Source organism: Hordeum vulgare, chromosome 1H (assembly GCF_904849725.1).
Source record: "Hordeum vulgare subsp. vulgare chromosome 1H, MorexV3_pseudomolecules_assembly, whole genome shotgun sequence".
Taxonomy (NCBI): domain Eukaryota; kingdom Viridiplantae; phylum Streptophyta; class Magnoliopsida; order Poales; family Poaceae; genus Hordeum; species Hordeum vulgare.
Window position 1 is genome coordinate 293,936,160 of NC_058518.1, and position 12,678 is coordinate 293,948,837.

The following is a 12,678-nucleotide window of genomic DNA, read 5'->3' on the forward strand; positions in this document are numbered from 1 at the left end:
CCAGCCAACACCAAGAGACAATCAGAAAATTCCACAATAAAAGTCTAAGTTCTTCAGACCCCTGCCGGCGCAAGCAGTCGACAGAGGTCTCGGGGACTACACCCAGTGGGTTCACTAAGAGTGACCCCACTGGCATACAACTCAAGCAGGCCCGCCCTATTGATATACATGTTACCACCTACGCCTACGAGGCTAATACTACCCGACCTAAGTACAAATTACTCTCGGGGACTCTTACAGTAAGTGCACCCCGAGTGCCACAACTGTTCGCAGTCGGCCGTATTATTTACAGATCTGACCAAAGCAAAGACAATATGTATAAAGACAACCGCCAGTGCAAGCACTCGACAGAAGTCTCGGGGACTACACCCACTGGGTTCACTCAGAGTGAACCCATTGCAAACGTCATACGGTATCCGAGAACACCCACTGGGTTACAAGAGAAAAGTAAATACTTACTAGCCCACTTACTCGGATATCATCCCGCAGCTCCAAGCTCCGCTGGTACAGGTATGCGATGGAGTCATATGCCTTCTTGGCTTCTCCCGCCATCAGCTCCGCCTGCACCATGGCCCCCTTGGCCGCTCCCACCTGCTCCTCCGGGAGACACTGGATGTTGAACTCGACATTCGACGAGCCTGGCATCGTTGGAAGTTCCTGGGGCATCCCAAGACCCGCTCCAGTCGGTTCATCGGCCACCAGTGCCGTTTCAGTCGGCGGCATCGCCTCAGTCGGCAGCACGTCTGCGGCGAGAGAGTGACTGGTGGGGCAGCCTCAAGAACAGGCTCCGCGGCTTGTTCAGCTCTCCCCTGGTCACCCTCGTCGACGCAAATCTCCCCTGATAGACCGAACGGCGCGAGATCTCAGAAAAAGAAAGAGGCAAGACCTAAGATAGAATTCGCGACGCGATAATATAAAACTCTCGGAGTCACTACAACGCACCTGGCTGGGACGAGACGACGTTGTCCGTGTCCATGGGGTCATCCTCCTGGTGTGCCGAAGAGGTGGCGGAGGTAGCAACTCTGTCGAGTGAAATCCATTCGACCAATAAACAGGAGTCCAATCGGATATCAGAAGAAATTAGAAGATTAATGCACTTACGTGGAGGTGACGGGAACAATAACCCTCATCCGCGGCAAAGCCTTCCGAGGTTTAGACCCACTCGGTTTGGCCGCCTTGGAAGACTGACCCGCAGGCTCGGCAGCAACATCCCTGGCCCTCTTGGTGCTCCGAACACTCGGGACCACGGGGGCAGTGGGCGGAGCACTCGAGAATGCCGGAGGGACCGAGGGAACTGCAGGTTCATGTCGGCGCTTGGTCCGATGCTCTAACTGCGGGGGTGGCGAGTCCTGCTCTTCGTCTTCCTCCTCTTCCTCACTAGTCTCTTCCTCCGTTTCCCCGCTGTCGGAGACATACTCGGCGCTCTCCATGCTGCCTTCCTGGCTGCCTTCCTCCTCCTCCTCGGCCGGGTTCCCATTTGAGACGGGAGAAAACCAGTTGGTCCACTTCTGCATAAAATTCAGTCGGCAACATCAGACGTCACACAGAGATTCAAGCAAGCAATAAGATTAAGACAGTTACGCGCACTCGACAAATGATACTCACCTGATTCGGAGGAGGATTATCCACGCAGAAAGGCCTCACTCGCCGGGATCCTCTGGGGTTCTCGCAGGCGCCTGTGATCTGGAGCACCCATGAGGTCACCTTCTCCTCAGTCACGCCCACAACGATGGTCCGAGTGGAATCTTCGGGCCCCGTATAATGCCACATGGCGTGGTCGCGAGCCTGCAGGGGTTGGATGCGCCGACCGAGGAAGACCTCCAGCAAGTCTATGCCGGTGACCCCCCTTCTGATGACATCTACGAGTGCCTCGACCAGAGGCTGGATGTTGTTCTTCTCCGCCTTCGTGAGCGCAAGCTGCTTAGGCAGAGCGGGCCGATCTAAGCTAAAGGGAGGCAGCCCTGTCGTGGCATTCGGACAGGCAACATCTTGGCAGTAGAACCACGTCGACTGCCAGTTCCTGACCGACTCACTTAGCTGAAGGGCAGGATAACTACTCCGACTCTTTTTCTGGAAACCTAAGCCCCCGTAGAGCTGGAGAAGATGTGTCTTATCGTCCGACTGGCTGAGTCGTTTGATGGTTTGAGATCTAGCAGAGAATATGTGCTTGAACAGCCCCTAATGGGGAGGATAGCCAATGAAGCACTCGCACAGAACTATGAAAGCAGAGAGATGGGCAATAGCGTTCGAGGGAAAGTGGTGAAGCTGTGCCCCGAAGTGATTCATAATGCCCTTGAAGAAGGGATGCGGGGGCAAGGAGAAACCTCGATAGACATGGCTGAGCAGCAGGACGCGCTCCCCCTCTCGGGGCGCCGCCTCGACCTCATTCTCCGCCGGTAGCCTCCAAGACTTGTGCACGATCATCCCGTGCTCCACCAGCTGCTGCAGATCCCCCTCCGTCACCGTGGAGGGGAGGAAGTCGCCTTGAATCCACCCCGCCGGCAGCGGTCGCTGCCGCCGCTGAGCAGGAGCCGCCGCCTTCCCCTTCTTCTTCCTCGCCTCCATCTTGCTCGTCTGACCCTTGGTCATGGCGGAAGCTGCGGATCCGCAGGGAGGAAGGAGGAGGAAGGAGTGTAGGTGCGCTCGAGGTGGCGAGAAGGACGGAGCGAGCAAAGGCAAGAGATTCGGCGAGCGTAATGAAAAACACTCGCCGCTGAGATTTAAGTAAGCTTTCGACTGAGTCGCTGGCAGGTGGCCCCGAAACCTTATCCCCCGACCAACCGCGGCGATATTAGTGGAGAGGTTGAAGGCGCGAGAATCGAGACGTCAGGCGCTACTCGAGCGTGATGGCGTCATCCCCGCTGAGCGTGCGATAACCGAAATTTGAGGATCCCGGAAAATCCGCCGCTGTCAGTTGACCGGTCACGTCAGAAGATACCGCGGAAGCACTCGGTTTCCGACAGTTTGTTTCACAAATACTTCCACTCGGATCGTAGGTCAAAAAAGATAAAATGGATCGAGACAAACAACGCCAAAGTCACATCCGTACCAGTCGGATCCAAACTTCAAGCATCACTTCGTCGTTCCAACCTCAATCCATTCGGGGACTAATGATGGGGTTATAGTCCTAGGGTAGGGTCATAGGCCTGCCTTATAGGTCCTACCCAAGGACTACCCTTCATAAGGGACAAGGCCCTTAGTCAGTTCCGACTGAACTAAGAAGTTCCCATCATCCAGTCGGTAACAGACCTTCGACCATCCAGTCGAAGACGAGCATTCGGAGCGTATCGAACTAACCGACTGGATTCCACTCTGTACATCGTAACCCCCCAGGAGGGAAACGGTCGTACGTTTCCACACGCCTTTATTAGCATTTAAGACGTACGTTACCTGTAACGTAGGCATTTATTCGCCACTACTCCACCCCTGCGCACCAAACCGTTGTGGAGGGCAGCGCACTCTATATAAGCCACCCTCCCCCACTGGTGCGGGGGTTAGCAACTCATTTGTATTCTATATTCCACTCGACAACAAGCTCCCAGAGCACTGAGACGTAGGGCTATTACCTCCACCGCAGAGGGGCCTGAACTCATACAACCTCGCCGTAGCTAAGGCTCTACCCATCCTTTTCGTACCCTACACATCTACTGTCAGGCTTATACCCACGACAATAAGGATGAGCATTACTCATCAACATAGTCTTGATGAAATGAGATACAAAGTGCAAGACATATCATTCCCACACACACATACTAGAAAATGGGTTCATAAGCTTACTAATAAACAAAATAAGAACCAACGCTTGTGACAACCCATTGTGAAGATAGGAAGTAAGGACCTTGTCAAGAGGAGGGATACTAATTGAAATGGCAAAACCCTCATCAAGACAAGCATGAGGAAAAATAATCTTCACAGCCAAAGAGTGCATGAAGATGTAGGAAAATAAGATACGCACTCAAACCAAATCCTTTCACGAAGCCACCAAAAACTGAAAAAGGAAATGCAACGGTGGACGTGAAAGAAAAGAGGATATCAATTAGAGATGTAACTTCTCTCATGTGTAAAAGATTCTAAGTAGAATACAATCATGATGATATATATCCACAAAGAAGGATGTACACACGAAATGGTTACAAGAAGGAACAAACTAGATATCCAAAAGGAAGTCATAAATATATCAATGAGATCTTTTGCTTGGAAGCAGCACATGGCCTAATATTTTCTTACTGTACAATACGAACTTCCAACATACGAACATCAAAGACATCCCAATTAGTAGTAAGACATCATCGTTCGGATGCTTTGAGAAAGCAAACAAGTACTACAAGAACGAATCAAGAGATTCATGCCATGATGCAACCTGGAAAAGAAAAGACAGGTTGGGGCCTTTGCAAGAAAAGAATGCATGAAGTGGATACTTGTTACCGAGGCAACATTGGATTGATGTAGTAGATAGTTGTTCTTTGATCATCCTAACTTGGCTCCAATAATCACATGGTCTCAACACCTTCCTTATAGGTGAGCCGAGCATCCAATGCATCTCCAGTTGTTCCTGGAACAACACAACAAACAAAATGGTGCCCAAACTCATTGGGACCAAAGAGTTAGAAAACCAGCAATACATAGGACAAACTCCACATACATATGTGCATATAGATATGAATTTGAATTTCATGCACACTTTAGCCAATTTATGACAAGGTGGAGTTTCCCCTATATATTGGGTCAAAGAATGAAAGCAAGCAAAAGAAGTTGTATATAGTAGATATGCATGCTCAAGACTCTCAAGAATCAACTCAACACAAAGTTGATAAGTCACCAAAAGACAAGGTATCAAGTGATAATAAGATCCTAAACAAAAAGAACTATCACTTGAAGGATATCAATTAAAAGATACCTCAAGGAATGAGATATCCATTGACGCATGCCAAATAAAAGGAAACAAGAAACCAATTGAAGGAAAACAAACACGATGTATCTAATTTCCAAAAGAGAACTAGGTTCCAACAAACCAAGCCCTCGACAAATTTTCATGATGGCACAAAGCATCGTAAAGAGCAAGACTTGTCTCCCATCAACACACACTTGATGGGGATCAAAAGATTTTATGATGGGTGAATAAAGAGAGTGTTCGAAAGAAAATAGGATAGCTCCCCCAAGGGACGTGCATTATATAGAATTTGCATTTAAATACAAAATGCATACGATGGGATCATCACTTTCTCTATATCTGTAAAAACACTAGACATGTTAAAATAGATCCATAAGAGGCAAGGAATACAAACGAAACACAAAATCCAATGTAAAGACGATTAGCAATTCCTATCACATGATGAGAATACCAATTGTCAAGGACAAGAAGTATTTTGGAAGTGATACTCATTGGTAGATCGCAAATATATCCAAGATCATCTTTACCCACAAAACGCAAGCAAATGACACTTGTAGATCTAACATGCCACCTAGGAACAAGATAATTTACAATATCAACACTAAGTGGCAACACCTCAAATGTACACATTTTCTAGGTTTGTAATATGCACATAGCATATTACTCCCCCATAATGTGATAAACCAACAATATTAACAAGTGGCAAATTAAAACCAACAAGAGATATTTAATGGACCATACAGAATTTGAATTTCTCATGAGTAAGACATACCACGTAGAAACTAGATAATCTTGAAATATCAAAACTAAGTGGTATTCCCCATGTATACACATTTATAGGATTGTGAGGTGTGCAAAGCACATCACTCCCCCACAATGGGATAATCCATCCATTAATCTCTCACAAGAGCCAACAAAAATACAAACAAGATGCAAAAAGGCTCAATACAAGACTCACATGTACATGATATGCAAACCAACATACACATACTCGATTACTCAAGATAAGCAAGTTGGAATCACAACATATACAAACGCATGCAAGGTACAAAACCACAACATGCAAAGAGGCAAGCACCTAACAATGTAAACAGTTTAAGTATAAGTTACCGTAAGGAGGCACATTGGATATAAGATAGAAACTCAACAATCCAAATGACTTGGCTTGAGATAATATGAATGATGAAGACCCCTTAATTCTTCATTATGTATCCAAGTCTCCAATGTCCTCCATAGTCACCTATTGATCAAGTTTGAGCTTGTTGGTCCCCAACTACGTTGGGTCCTAAGAGGTTAATCACAATAGGCTTGGTAACCCAAATGGTTCTTTTCTTAACACCATTTTGAGTACCAACAAACTTCGCAAACACATTGCCAACCTTATCCTTCCCAAGGGAATAGATATCATCAATAGTGATTGGGTTGGATAAGTTACCTCTTGTACAAGACGAAGCGACGTGACCCTTCTCACGACATAAGTAGCAACACCTACCCTTTGCTTTCTTCCCAGTTGATTTCTCACCTCGGGGAGTGTTGGCTTGGGTCTTATTGGGAAGAGGCCTTCCTTCAACTTGTAGCTGAATATGTGATTGAGTTTGTGGCCACTTCCCTTGTTGCTTGTGACTTTGAGACTTCGTCTTCAGAGGGCAAGATCTAACATGGTGCCCTTTAACTTTGCACTTGAAGCAAATGATTTTGGCCGAATTCTTGACTTGTTCTAGGCCCCTCTTGTTCTTGCTTGAGTTTAATCCAACATCATTTTTGTCATTCGGAGATGTTTGCTCACACATGACATTGTTGAGTGTGGACATCCCTTCATGACACTGTTCCAAGTATTTCTTCAAAGAAGTGACTTGGGCCTTGAGCTCTTCGATTTCCTCTGCACGGTTAGTATCAATGCAAGTACTAGAGGAAGTGTAAGCTTCAATGTTAGAGCAACAAGGCAAGGAAAGTAATTCATCACACGAGGTAGCAACATTATGAGTAGACGAATTACGAGGACTAGCACATGGAAATATAGTACCTTGACTAGAAGTAGTGCCATTGTCCACATGAGGCTCACTTGATGTTACCTTGGTGATGATAGACTCATGAGCTAACTTTTGCACATTATAGGATGTTAGAAGATCGGCATGAGAGCTTGTGAGCATTACATGGTTTTCTTCCAACTTCCCATAATTGCTAGTTAGTAAATCAAGTTGAGCACGTATCTCAATATTCTCCTTCAATGTTGATACTTCAGATGAGGTAGAGTTAGATGTACAAGTATCATCAACAATATGAGAGGAGTAAGTAGCAAATAGAGACTTCTCATGAGTAGATTGAAGCTCCTCATAGATCTTAGAGGTTTTGATGAGCTCTCCCTTGACATTATTGCATTCAAGGAGAAGGACCTCAAAATCCTTTTTAAGTTTATCATGACCAACTTCAATCTCTCCTTTTGAAGATCTTAAGTCTCTACATGCTTGATGACTCTTCTCAAGTTCATGTTCAAGTTGTTCACTTTTAGCTTGTTCATGATTAAGTGAATCATTACAATTTTCAAAGTAAGCAAGAACATCTTGGAATCTTTGAAGAGCGTTATTTTTAGCTTTATGAAGAATTTTACTGATCACATAGATATTTTCAGTCAAGTCATCATCATCATCCTCATCGTAAATATCATCGTTATTGCACAGGGAAGATGATACCTCATTATTACCTCTTGCCATGAGGCACATGTGAACTGGAGGAGTTGATGATGATTCTTTTGGAGAATCGGATTCTTCATTAGTCAAAAGTACTTCATATTTCTTGATTTCCCCTAAATGATTAGTCATAGAGCAACTAGGGAGAAACAAGATATTTTGATCAAGAGGACACGGGAAAGCAGGCATATCACCACAGACATTTGTCGAGGGATCTTTAGGTGAAATGCATGACCTATCAGCACAATAATTTACACTATGTGTGGTGCTAGATATGCTCGTGTCCATAGAGGCTATGACATTTTCATCAACATATATTTCTTCACTCACCATGTCATTACCTTGTGAGATTGAAGATGCTGAGGTGTGCAAGCAATCGGATATGGAAGTAGTGGTGGACTCTTCATGATCGGAAAGAGTGAAGAGCTCATGCACCAACTCCTTCATCATAATATTGTCTTCATCAAGATTGGACCCACCATATATATCTTCAAGTTTAGTCCAAACTTCATGAGCTGACTTGCAAGTCGAGATAGACTTAAACACTTCAGGACTTATGGTTCGATGAATGGCAAGAAAAGCCTCACAATCAAGATACATTTCATTAGTAGATGAAGATGCATCATCCTTTTTGTCGGCAATTCCTACAAGAACAATTCATAAAGTATTTGGGCCCATGGCCCGAAAGTGATGAAGCATACGAATTCTCCATAGGGTATAATTTATGCCATCAAAGTCAAAGGTGTCATTGTGCACTGATCCAATAATCGACATCGATACTCTCTAGGTCGTGAAACCTAATTAAAAAGAGATCTTGCTCTGATACCAATTGAAAGGACCACGATGACGCCTAGAGGGGGGGGGGTGAATAGGCTATTTAAAAAACTTCTTCGGATTTGGCTTAAACCTAGTGCGGAAATAAACTAAGAGGATACTTTTCAAGCACAAATCCTAAATGCAATAGGCACCGCAACGTGCACCAACCACACGATCTACCAAGATGGACACAACACGGTTACTAACAAGCACAAGTAAGTTACACAAACTTACTTGAGCTATATCACATGACAAGTAGGTGAGCGACACAAGATACTAGATCACACTATAGCACACGATATATCAAAAGCTGCAAGTGTGAACGTGTGGATATAGAGGGCATGCTTGAATGATTAATCTTGTACAAAGAAATAGCCAACACAATATAATGAGCACAAACAATATGCAATGTATGTATGCTCAAGTAACACAAGTAAACCACAAGTAAGGAGTTAGGGTTAAGGATAACCAAGGTCACTGAGACAAAGATGTATCCCGATGTTCACTTCCTTGGAGGGAAGCTAGTCACCGTTAGAGAGGTGGATGTTACCACGAAGTCACACCAACGCCATGAAGGCTCACCCTATTCTCCCTTTGAGATAACACCATGAAGGCGTTTCTCAACCACTAGTGGTAAGCCTTTGAGGTGGCTTCCAAACCCTCACAAACTTTTCCGGGGGAAATCACACAGATTGATTCCTCTCCGAAGAACTCCTACCGCCTAGGAGTCTCCAACCTCCAAGAGTAACAAGATCACGGGGAATGCTCAAAACTTGCTCAAATCTCAAATAGCTTGGGTTGAGAGAAGGAGAGGGAGACGATCTATCTTTTGATTGGAACAACTCTCAAAGGGACTCGCAAATGCTCTTGGGATCTAAGATTTGGTGTAAGCAAATGTGTGTGAGGTAGAAATGTGTTCTTATGAGGATATGGTTGTGTTGGGCACCCTCTCACGAAGTGGGAGGGGGGTATATATAGTGGGGAGAGTAAAACAGCCGTTGGAGACACTTTAAGTCACACAGGGGTCGGACATCCGGCAGTTCACGGATGTTCGGGCGTCCACAAGGAGTCGGACGTCCGACAGGGGTCGGTCGTCCGGGGGATGTAAATATATCTGGAACCACTCGGTAGTTGAACAAGGACCGGACGTCCGGAGAAAGCCGGAAGTCCGATATATTCGACTCAAACTTCTATGGTGCAAGATTTCGGATTTCCAAAAGTGGATGGACGTCCGGCCCTCGGACGTCCGGAGGGAGCCGGAAGTACGAGTTATCTGGCTCAAGTTTCTCTGGTGCAAAGCTCCGGATTTCCGAAGCTGGTCGGACGTCCATCCCTCGGACGTCCGAAGGGAGCCGGAAGTCCGAGTTATATGGCTCTGATTTCTCTGGTATAGGATTCCGGATTTCCGAAGTGGTCGGGCGTCCGTCCCTCGGGCGTTCGGAGGAAGCCGGATGTCCGAGGCATTGGTTACGTTTTCAGATAACAACAGAGCAGTGGAGATGTGGTATGAGCAGAAAAGTAGAGATGTAGTTTTGAGCAAGTTCATCGCAAAACATGTGATCCCCTCTTAATAGTGCGGGATCCCTAAAGACTCAAGAATCATAAAAGGGTACTGATGATCCATACTTGAGTGTATACTTTTATTCGCTGATCATCACTCCGCACCACTAACGTCAAAGGAACTGATACCTTTGAGTTAGCCATTTCACTTGAGCTTGATGTTGTTGTTCCTTCTTGGCTCAAGTTGAAAGCAGGACATGATGAAGTCTTCAAGTAGCTCTCCCATACACAATGTGGAAAGCCTAGCTTATGTATTCATCTTCATTTGTCCACCATGTGAACATCCACAAGAATCAAGCATGTAGTGCTCACGAATGCTTATCTTGATCTTGTCCTTGTTAGCACATGAGCTTGTCCTTATCAACACATGATCATTAACAATAGTTTCAATGATATATTCGTGCTGATCCACTTGAACTTGCACACCACAATCTTGATGACGATCACCACTTGACGTCATCCTTCATGGGTTGTATGAGATCTTACTTTTGACGCAAGCCCATGGAAGCACACCTAACCCCCACATAGGACTCTCACAAAGACCATGGGTTAGTACACAAACACGTAATGGACAACGCTTACCATTCCATGGGATCACTTGATCCCTCTCGGTACATCTTATACGCTTTGTGTGTTGATCATCTTGATTTACTCTTTGTCTGAGATCACTTGATCCCTCTCGGTACATCTTATACGCTTTGTGTGTTGGTCATATTGATTTACTCTTTGTCTGAGATCTTGATCAACCTAGTGTCTCTATGACCATTCTTTGGATACTACCTTGAATACCATCTTGGTCATCATATAAACTTCTTGAACCCAACAGATGGACTTCAAGAAGTGCCTATGGACAAATTCTATAAATATAACTTAAGGCAACCATTAGTCCATAGGAATTGTCATCAATTACCAAAACCACATATGGAGATATATGCTCTAACAGTTAGTCACGAGATCTTGTATTACGAAACGAGTAAAGAGACTTCCCGGTAACGAGATTGAACTAGGTACGGAGATACCGATGATCGAATCTCAGGCAAGTAACATACCGATGGACAAAGGGAACTGCATACAGGATTAACCGAATCCTTAACATCGTGGTTCGAGCGATAAAGATCTTTGTAGAATATATAGGAACTAATATGGGCATCTAGGTCCCGCTATTGGTTATTGACCGTAGAGGTGTCCTTGTGATGTGTGCATAGTTCTCGAACCCGCATGGTCTACACACTTAATGTTCGGTGATGATCTAGTATAGTTGAGTTATTGTGTTGGTGAGTCGCGGATGAGACCCCGGACATGACGAGGAGCTTTGGAATGGTCCGGAGGTAAAGATTGATATATGAGAAGTTGGTATTAGAGTTCCGGAAGGTTACAAGTTTTGTGACGGAGGTTCCACAAGAGTTCTGAGGGTCCACCCACCCCGGAGAGCCCCATGGGCTGTGAGAGGTGGCGCACCAGCCCCTGGTGGGCTGGCCGCCCCTCCCACCCAAGGCCCATGCGGCCAAGGAGGAGGTATAGCCTAGAGGTGGTCGCCGCCCCTCCTTCCTTGGGGGCCAACCACTTGGTGGCCGTCGCCCCACCCTAGGGGAAACCCTAGGGCGCCAACCTCGTCCTCCCTCCCTCCTATATATACTAGAGGAGAGGGAGGGTAGCCGCACCAGAAAACACCTGTGACGCTACCCTTCCCTCTCTCTCGTAGTTCCTCTCTAGTTCAGTCGCGACACCGCTTGGCGAAGCCTTGCCGGGATAGTCCACCACCGCCGCCACCACACCATCGGGATGTCAGGTACTCAAGCTTCTTTTTCACCATCGCTCGCTGGATCGAGGAGGTGAAGGCATCATCGAGCTGTACGTGTGTTGAACGCGGAGGTGTCGTCCGTTCGGCACTTGATCGAGACGTTCGTGATTGGACCGCGAAGACGTTCGACTAGATCAACCACGTTTCTTGACACTTCCGCTTAGAGATCTACGAGGGTATGTAGATGTACTCACCCTCTAGTAGATTGTTGATCTCCATAGATTGATCTTGGTGAGCACAGGAATTTTTTTGTTTTCCATGTGATGTTCCCCAACAACCTACATTTCATATTAATCAAGCAACCCATGAACGTAAATCTATGTCCATTTTTTTGCATGATAATATGTATCTCATTTATATCATAAGGATCGTAGTACAAGCCATGTATACATTAACGTGGCAAAACTGAAAAAGACAGCAGAAAGCTAGTCTTTACACAAAGGAACACGAGCCAAGAAGTAAAAATACAATCAAGACCGAAGAATCATTTGAGCTTGACACCAACACCCGTCACCTGCCTTTGGCACCACCATAGTAGCCACCAAAGTAAAAAAATGACGAATCACCTTCATACCCGAGCTCGAAGCAGCTCCATCGCTGATAAGCAGCTTTGCGGACCTCCAAGGTGGCTCACTAAAGGCGAAACCATTGTCGTTGAACGAATCAGGCCGGGGAACACCCCAGACACGCCATCGAACTCCAAATGTGGCACCCCCACCGGACTAAGACGTCGAAGGAGAAAACCATACCTGCCATCCACAAACCACTAACCTAGATCCACCATCTTTCACATGTCGTCCATGCAGACCCCAATCTGCATCCGCTCCTCGACCACCTCCCAAGCTCCAGGCCAGCGCTGGAGCAAATGTCGTCGCAACGGTGGAACCTGAGGACACGGGTCCATCACGAGGATGTCGTCACCG